Source organism: Copadichromis virginalis, linkage group LG2 (genome assembly GCF_057382275.1).
Source record: "Copadichromis virginalis isolate Kocher_CV1m ecotype Utaka linkage group LG2, C_Virginalis_male_GT1.1, whole genome shotgun sequence".
Taxonomy (NCBI): Eukaryota; Metazoa; Chordata; class Actinopteri; order Cichliformes; family Cichlidae; genus Copadichromis; species Copadichromis virginalis.
In genome coordinates this window covers 38,550,800-38,559,096 of record NC_140619.1, presented here as the reverse complement: position 1 = coordinate 38,559,096, position 8,297 = coordinate 38,550,800, and the positions used below count along the sequence as shown (strand labels likewise).

The 8,297-nt window shown below is 42.5% G+C and overlaps 1 long non-coding RNA gene and 1 pseudogene across 2 annotated transcripts; one reads left to right on the top strand and one right to left on the bottom strand.

Moving 5' to 3' along the window:
- Nucleotides 1-1,483, top strand: LOC146717998 (uncharacterized). Its single transcript, XR_014922008.1, has 2 exons — nucleotides 1-714; nucleotides 861-1,483. It is a non-coding gene; the product is annotated as an uncharacterized LOC146717998 (long non-coding RNA).
- A 1,412-nt stretch (nucleotides 1,484-2,895) lies between these two features.
- On the bottom strand, nucleotides 2,896-5,988 carry LOC146717997 (SE-cephalotoxin-like; annotated as a pseudogene). The gene is made up of 2 exons (XR_014915506.1): nucleotides 5,869-5,988; nucleotides 2,896-4,910 (listed from the first exon to the last, which is right to left on the bottom strand). The product of XR_014915506.1 is annotated as an SE-cephalotoxin-like (transcript).
- Between the last annotated feature and the right edge of the window lie 2,309 nt (nucleotides 5,989-8,297).

The window sequence follows — 8,297 nt, the reverse complement described above, 5'->3', positions numbered from 1 at the left end:
AACAGGTGATCCAGGAGATTTTTTTTTCTCCCCCCCTTTCTCACTGTCCCTCTCCCCTTCTGTTTTTCTTTTCCTTCCTCTTTCTTTCTCCCTTTCCTATCCCTCACTCATGTCTGTCCCGCCTGTAACATCTGAAAATAAAATATAATAAATAATAAAAACAAAGGTCGACCAAATGGACCAATACGGCAATGCCACGATGATCCATTTGGCAAAGTAAATCCATTGGGTATCCTTGTTGGTCTTCAGACAACAATTCTGATGGCTAAAGAACCAAATGGGACAGGCAATAAAAAAACCAAAAAAACCCACAAAAGCCATATTAAACGCAGACTACTTTAGGCCCGGAAGTAGGATTCGTCGTGTCATCACTGAACAACCGGATAGGGCTTTGGAGCTGACGTCACGCCGCAATGCATTGTGGGAGCGCGGCACCATTTTCAGGGTCTACGAATCAAAACAAACACACTGTGTTGGAACGACGATTACAAGATGCTTAAAAGCGGCTCAAAAGAGAAAGGACTGTAGAGACCGATTGCGTTCAGAGGCGAAGCAGCGGTACTTGCAGAAAATAGCCTGCATTGGAAATGTGGACCCGTAGGAAATACGGCCGTGGAGTAGAAACCCTGAAGACCAACCGCTATTGACGTAGCCTGACATATTTTCATACCTTGTCTGTGGAGTCAGCGCGTACAAGTCGTCATTCAAACAAAGGTAAGTCAGCTCGAGTACTGCGAGTAAAATGCGTTTGATTTCCCTGCAAATATTCACATTACTGGGGAAGTACAGTCTTCCACAGGAGCTGCTGATCCAGTTCTACACTGCAGTCATTGAGTCTGTCCTGTGCTCCTCCATCACAGTCTGGTATGGTGCAGCCACTAAACAGGACAGGAGCAGACTGCAGCGGACTGTACGGGCAGCAGAAAGGATCATCGGCACGCCCCTGCCCTCCATCCAGGATCTGTACCTCTCAAGAACCAGGAAACGGGCAGGGAAAATCATCGCAGACCCCTCACACCCTGGACACAGACTTTTTGATCTGCTGCCCTCTGGCAGATGGTACAGAAGCCTGCAGACCAGGACCACCCGACATAGGAACAGTTTCTTTCCCCTCGCCATCTCCCTTCTTAACAGTTGACCTGTCACACTGCTCCCACTGCCAGACTGCAGCTGCACCTTATGTACATTCTGTAGTATTCATTCCACCTCATTCATTTTTGTATTTTATGTATATAAGTTTAGATTCGTTATTTATAGTTGGTTTACACAGCTTTGTGTATGTATGTGTATGTATGTGTAATGTGTGTATATAGACGTGTGTGTGTGTGTGTGTGTGTGTGTGTGTGTGTGTGTGTGTGTGTGTGTGTGTGTGTGTGTGTGTGTGATTTATATTGCTGTGCTTGAGAGCAACCATCTACCGGAACCAAATTCCCTGTATGTGTCTGCACATATACTTGGCCAATAAACACGATTCTGATTCTGATTAGTGCAGCATAAATTCATTCATGAGGGGGTTAGGGGTTACCTCTGCTTCAGTTCCTCATCCTGTTATTTGTAGATTTCAGCCCTTTAATTTTTTAGAGTGAATGAAAGAATGAAAACCTAAATGAAGTGATGATGAGCAGTTTTACTTTCAGGCTGATTCCATCAAAGTAATCAAACTGATCCGTTGTGCTGTTGCTCTGTCGTTATCTGAGCTGCAGTTTAAACCTGTTGTCTGGGTCAAAGTCACATGACCTCTGCTGCGTCCTCAGAGCCTGTGGTTTAGTCTGAACCAGCTGCTGTATCCTGTAGAAGGCGCTGTTTCAGAGGTTTGACTTAACTTTAACTTGTTAACTTGTTTGTGTATGTATGTGTATGTATGTTGTTTGTAACTTGTATGTATGTTGTTTGTAACTTGTTTGTACATATATTTATTAGTTTCAGGTTGGCCATTCTTGTATTTTGCTCGTTTGTGTTGTTGTGTTTGCACATCTCTGTTGCTTGTGGGGCTCACACACAAGAATTTCACTCGCATGTGCTGTGCCAGTGTGCCTGCACATGTGATGTGACAATAAAAGTGATTTGATTTGATTTGATTTAAACTGCAGCTGGGCTCAATGATAGAGCAGCAGCCCTGGGGAGTCCAACATCACTCTACTCAACCAAAACTGATGTGAACAGAAAAACAAGTTCTTACCTGTTCTCCAGATCAAAACAGATAAAATTCCCACCACAAAGTCTCAGAACTGTTTAAAATTGGAAGGCCAGCTGCAGGAGGCTGGCCTTCCAATACCTTTTGTTGGTGTAATACTAATCTTGGCCACAAGAGGCTGCAATGTACCACGTTCCCAGTCTAAATGGGTGATTTTAAATGTCTCCATGAACTCTAAACATAGGGTCTATGTATTGTGTGTTAGCATGTTATGTAACATAAATATCATATTTTTCTTTTGGCTGGAAATGTGTTTTACTGAGTGAAGGTTGTGTGTTACGGAGGCTTTAGGAGGTTGGATGAGGTCATATAAAGAATGACAGCATCAACAAGTCAAGGTGGATGGATGATGATGGATCAAACACAGGATGTCACCCAAGAGACTGGGGTTTGAATCCTGTTAACTTATTATTTTCAGTATTTTAATTATTTGTATTTTAGATCTTTCTGAAAGAAAGCCTGATGGCAAAAATGTGACCAGAGACTGACGGGGGCAGTTAACACTTACTATGGTCCACCAGGATTTGTCTTGGTGCTCTCGATGGCCGACTTAGAAAAATTATCTTGGCCCCATCAAAAAAGAATAATTTTTAAAAATCTCACTTGCCTTTCAGGGCCTGTGTAGTTTTTCCTGTTTGCATGTGTTGGAATCAAACTTCACTTTATCTTCAGAGTCAAACAAACAATGAAAACTCTCAGAATGAAGCTGGAGATGATTTTTAATAACATGACATCTGCTTCTTTTACAATCATGGACAAGAGCAAAGAAGTGAAGCACATAGTAATGATGATAATGACGAGTCAGTCCAGTCTAAATCTTTTTGATTCAGATTGAAAGAAGTTAAAGAACAAACTCTGATCAGATCAAACCGTCCTGGATGTGTGATTGATAAGTGATTTATTGAGCATTTCTTTGATTGTTAATTTACTTTAGTTATTTTAGTTCCACATCTATCTTGTTGATTCTCTCCTCAGTCACTTGATAGGTGGTTCGTTTCTGAGTGTGCGTTATGTTGTTGTTCCTGCAGAAATCTGCCTTTGATTGGGAGATGTCTAACCAAGTTTGTTGAGAACCTCCTCCAGTTTGGACTCCATGTTTTTCAATTTGGACTCCATCTTGTCCAGTTTGATGTCAATGGTGCTGATGTCAGGCACAGGATGTTGTAAATCAGTCTCTGAAGCCACGCTAATCGTAGACTCCTTTTCACATGTGTCTCCATAGTAACCATCTGGGCACTCACAGAGCCAATCATTGGAGTCCAGCAGCTTCTCACACTTTCCTCCATTCTGACAGGGATCAGGGTTACAGACGGGTAAGGTTTGGGAATAATGCACAAAGAACCTGTATGAGAAGCCTCTCAACTCACAGTCGAAAGTCTGCAGGGCATCTGGAACTTTACCAAAGTCCTCTTTATAGCTGGTGTGCATTATTTTAAGAAACTCTCTTACAGGAACACCAGCAACCACTCCACTGCATTTTGGTACTTTCTCTTCAATATAAACACAACATATCCTGTCACTCCGAGGGTTGATAACAGAATATCTTCGCCACATCCCTGAAAAACAAGAATTCAACTCTTTCAAAACTTCTCCTTTTCTTTCTTCCTCTGTTTTCTGAGTGTAGCCCACAGCCACAGTGATCTTGCCCGCGGGGACCTCCTTCATATTATAAAACATGTGATCGCCAGCCCGATCTGTGCTGTACACCAGCACCACCCAGTTATACCAGTTGTACTTCTCATCTAGAGCCTTTTTCACCTGATAAGCAATGGCTTGTTTGTCATCAAGATTCATTGCTTTGCTGATCTCCTCCACATCCTTCTCCATGTACTGTGTATAGTTCTTGCGGCAGAACTTCACAGCTGATATCTGAGCTTCAGAGACGGTCTTGAACATCTTGGTTTGTTCAGCTTCTTTGCCTGATGGGTTAAAACCAATCAGATTCCAGTAGAGCTGGTTGAGTACCATCCCCCTCCACAGCAAGCTGCTAAAATATATGTTATATTTACCGATCTCTCTGATGCTACATTTAAACTTCTTCTTCAGCAGGTCGTTGAGGTTTCCACTGAGAGACGTGCTGCTGACTGTCAGGTAATGGTAGAGGTTGGCCACACTGCTGTGTTCTCATAGTAGTTGGTGAATATCTCTGCCTGTCGGAGTCTGTCTTCAGCAGTGTTTACCAACCCACTGTTCTCACGGAACTCTTCAAACTTCTTCCAGGCGTTGAGGATGCGGACCTCATCTTGAGAATAGACGCTGGCGTAGTTGAACCATTCTACATCTGTTGCCAGGTTGGAGATCTGGAGGGAGAGAGAGTCCAGTTTCCTGTTCACCTGAGAAAACCCTTCCCTCAGCTCCTTCAGAGGGTTTTCTTGAGGGACGAAGGCCAAGACCACATTGACAATGGGCGAGACCAGACCTCCGATGACGGGTGCCAAGCTGGCAATATTGGAGATCCCCTTCAAGACACTTGTCAATGATTCAACATTTTTCTTTCCAATCCTGTCGTTGATGAAATTCAGAACATCTTTTGCAGTCTGCATAGATGCTGCGACCTCCTCTCTGGTACGGAAAGGCAGGACACTTTTTACCCTGTGTGGTGGAGACAGGTCGGTGGAGGTGGAGTCATGTGACCGAGCAGAGGAGGTCGTCCAGTAAAGAAGGAGGATCAGTGAAGCCAACAGCATGGAGGTAGACCACCGTGGAGACGCCATGACTGCAACACAGATAACATAACATGGGACATTTTCCTTAATGCTGTACATTGAAGAGTACCTCACCCTCCCTTCACAACCTGCTGTTTTCTAGAAGTTTTCCTTATTCAGACTGACGGACTGAGAGTTTTGTTTGGTGCACAGACTGTGATTCTGTCCAGGACAAATTTGTGAAAGTGGGCCATAAAACCAGCTCAGTATCCTGCAAATGAAGCCCATATTGGACAGTTCATTAAGATTTACATCATGTCCTTTGATGGATGTGTACGTCTGACCTTCATACCAGAGACCAGAGTTCACATCCCATCACAGACCTGCAGGAACATTTGTCCCTTTATCAACTGAACCATGGCCACTCGTGTTTTTATTGTCTGAGCCTTCCCATAACTTACCTATAATTTATCTGATACGACCGTGATCTGTCCCTAATCTTCAGCTGTGATTTACAGATACTGTACAAAGGGGCAGTTTTTAAAACATTGTAAAATTGTTCCATATCGATGTTCTTGTCTGGTGAAATGGTTACATTAAAGTTAGCTCTTCTGCTCAGAGAAAAGTTTGTTTAAGACCATGTAACTTACATAATTTACTATGTACATAACTGTGTACTCTGACAGTTTGTTAAAGTCACTCATTATGTTCAAAAGGAGGAAATGGACAGGTCTAATTTAGACGAATATATTAAAACATCATCTGCATATAGTCAGACTTTGAACTCTTGCTTTCCGATCTCACTTCTGTGTTGGAGCTGAAAGCAGCAGCAAAACATTCAATGTCCAGAGAAAAAAAGGAACAAAGAATGGCCAGTCCCTCATTATTACTTCCAGGGTTACATATCTGTGGCTTATTCAATTCTCCCTAACCTGAGTTACGAGTTACATCTGCTGCAGTGATCATCTGTATGTAACTATGTTTAACTGTACGATCCCTGTTAGATAAATAAATGCTAAAGACTCAGACCTGGGAAGAGGCTTGGAGAGCTGGATACTGGACCAGAAAGGTGAGGCTGGTGGAGCTGATCAGCAGGTAGTCTGGATGGTTGTTGGATGATGGTCTGTGACCTCTGAGCTCCACACAGCACAACCAGTTATTCTTATAGGAGGTTGACTGACCACACCTTCCCTTCAACCACATGATTCTCATCCACTTTGGAGCAGGTGGAGCTGGAGGCACAGAGGTTTACCTTATATGGAGAAATGATAGGAAGACGACTGCTTTGTATGCAAAGACCAAAACCACAAAGAGATACCGTTCAACGGTCTGAACCACCTCGTCTTTACCAGTTAGAAAACACCACGTACAGGAGATGGCAGATGTGAATTGTAGCCATGAGACAGGGCTTTACCTCCCTTCTTCTCTCTCTTATACACTGAGTATACACACTAATGTTAACAGAGTCTGATCCTGCACTTAGTTCAACAGGACAAAGAGAATCAGAATCAGGGCCTGGTGGTGGTACGCCTCCATAAACCAATCAAGTTTCAGGAAATATGGTCACAGTCTCCCCTTCTGTTCCTGAGGTATGGTGTTGAATAATGGACAGAAAGGTTATGATGTCACACTGAAGCTAACCTTTGACCTTTTGGATAGAAAATGTCATCACTTCATCACTTTAACCTCTTAGGCCTCTGGCAGAAATTAGTCATAATCAGTACATTAGTTATGACCTCCCACCTTTGACCAAAATCGAATCCATTTATCTCTGAGACCAAGTGAACGTTTGTGTCAAATTATAGGAAATTCTCTCAAGATGTTCCTGAGATATTTTCTCCATGAGAACAGGACAGACAGACATCCTGAAAACATGATATCTCTGTCTGTTACTGGTGCAGAGGTTATCAGTAATCAGTATAACTGTAGGTGTCAGGCTCCTAACACAGCACAGTGTCTCTGTTTGTGATGATCTCCATCAACAGGCCCAGGACGACCCACCCTTCATGTCAGGGATCATCACCGGTGATCAGAGTTGGGTCTATGGCTGCGACCCAGAGACCCGGAGAATGAGTCCAACTTGACACTTAATTAGACAGAAGAGGCTGAAAACCAAACAAAGATGGACGCCTCTGGTCAGCCAAAGTCAGCTGGTCATGTGATTAAACACTAATGTCATGGATATGGTGTCACATGTTGATCCTGACCAACGTCTGTCTCCACCGTCCATCACACAAGACAGAAGAAGTTCTTCCTGTTGAATCAAACAGACGAACACAGAGTGAGTCCTGATGGAACAGACCTGTGGATCCACAGTCACTTTCAGTCTGACAAAGAACATCCAGTAATGAAAGGACTCTAGAAACTCAGTATTTGAATAGACAGCAGGTTCTGTTTGCTTAAATACACAGAGAGACGCTGATGGTGCAGCTGAGCAGCTGCCTCCATCTTTAAACAGACAGAGCAGCTCGGCTGCATCATTTGCATCCACTCAAACATCAGGAGACTACTACTACTATTACCGCTACTGCTGCTATTATTCCTGCGGCTACTTTGTTTACTGCAAGTACTACTACATCCAGTGGAATATTAGGAGAGGAAAACAACAACTACTACTATTACTGCTGCTGCTACTTGTAGATTCAATGTGCTGATGCTCTGTCGTTATCTGAGCTGCAGTTTAAACCTGTTGTCTGGGTCAAAGTCACATGACCTCTGCTGCATCCTCAGAGCCTGTGGTTTGCATCCAGTCAAACATCATGAGACAACAACGACTGCTATTACCCAGCTTTACCATTATTAACAAGCTATTACCACGCTTCATGTGCCACTGCTGCTAACAGCTGATGCAGTGGATACTGTCAAAGCAGAGAAAGTGCTGAAACTGCTCACAAACAGCCAGAAAACAAACAGAACACACGTCAGCTTCTGTCACAACCAGTCACTAAGTTCTATTGTTTGGAAAGAAATTCAGAGAAATTCATGCAGCTCTGGTTTAACAAACCAATCAATAAAAGCACATGTTAAAATTATAATTATACAATTGTAAAATAATATAAATTATATCTTCCAATAACTTTAAACTAATGTGTTCACATATTTTAATACCCGCCCCCACCAGACAGAGCTGCTTCAGTAATAACAGACAAGAAGAAGATGCAGATATTCTATAGGTGCTGTATTCTCTCTCACACACATAAGGTCAAATTCAAATTCAAATTCAAATTTTATTTGTCACGTACACAGTCATACACAGTACGATATGTAGTGAAATGCTTGGACAACTGCTCGTGACCTAAAGAAAACAAAAAAGGAAAAGGCTATGAATAAGATAGGAAATAAATATGAAAAATTAAAAAGGGTAAATTTAACTAGGAAGGAATAAAATATAAATTAAGGTTAAAAATGAAATAACTGTACAACACAAATTAGAATGAAGGGTAAATTTAACTGGGAAG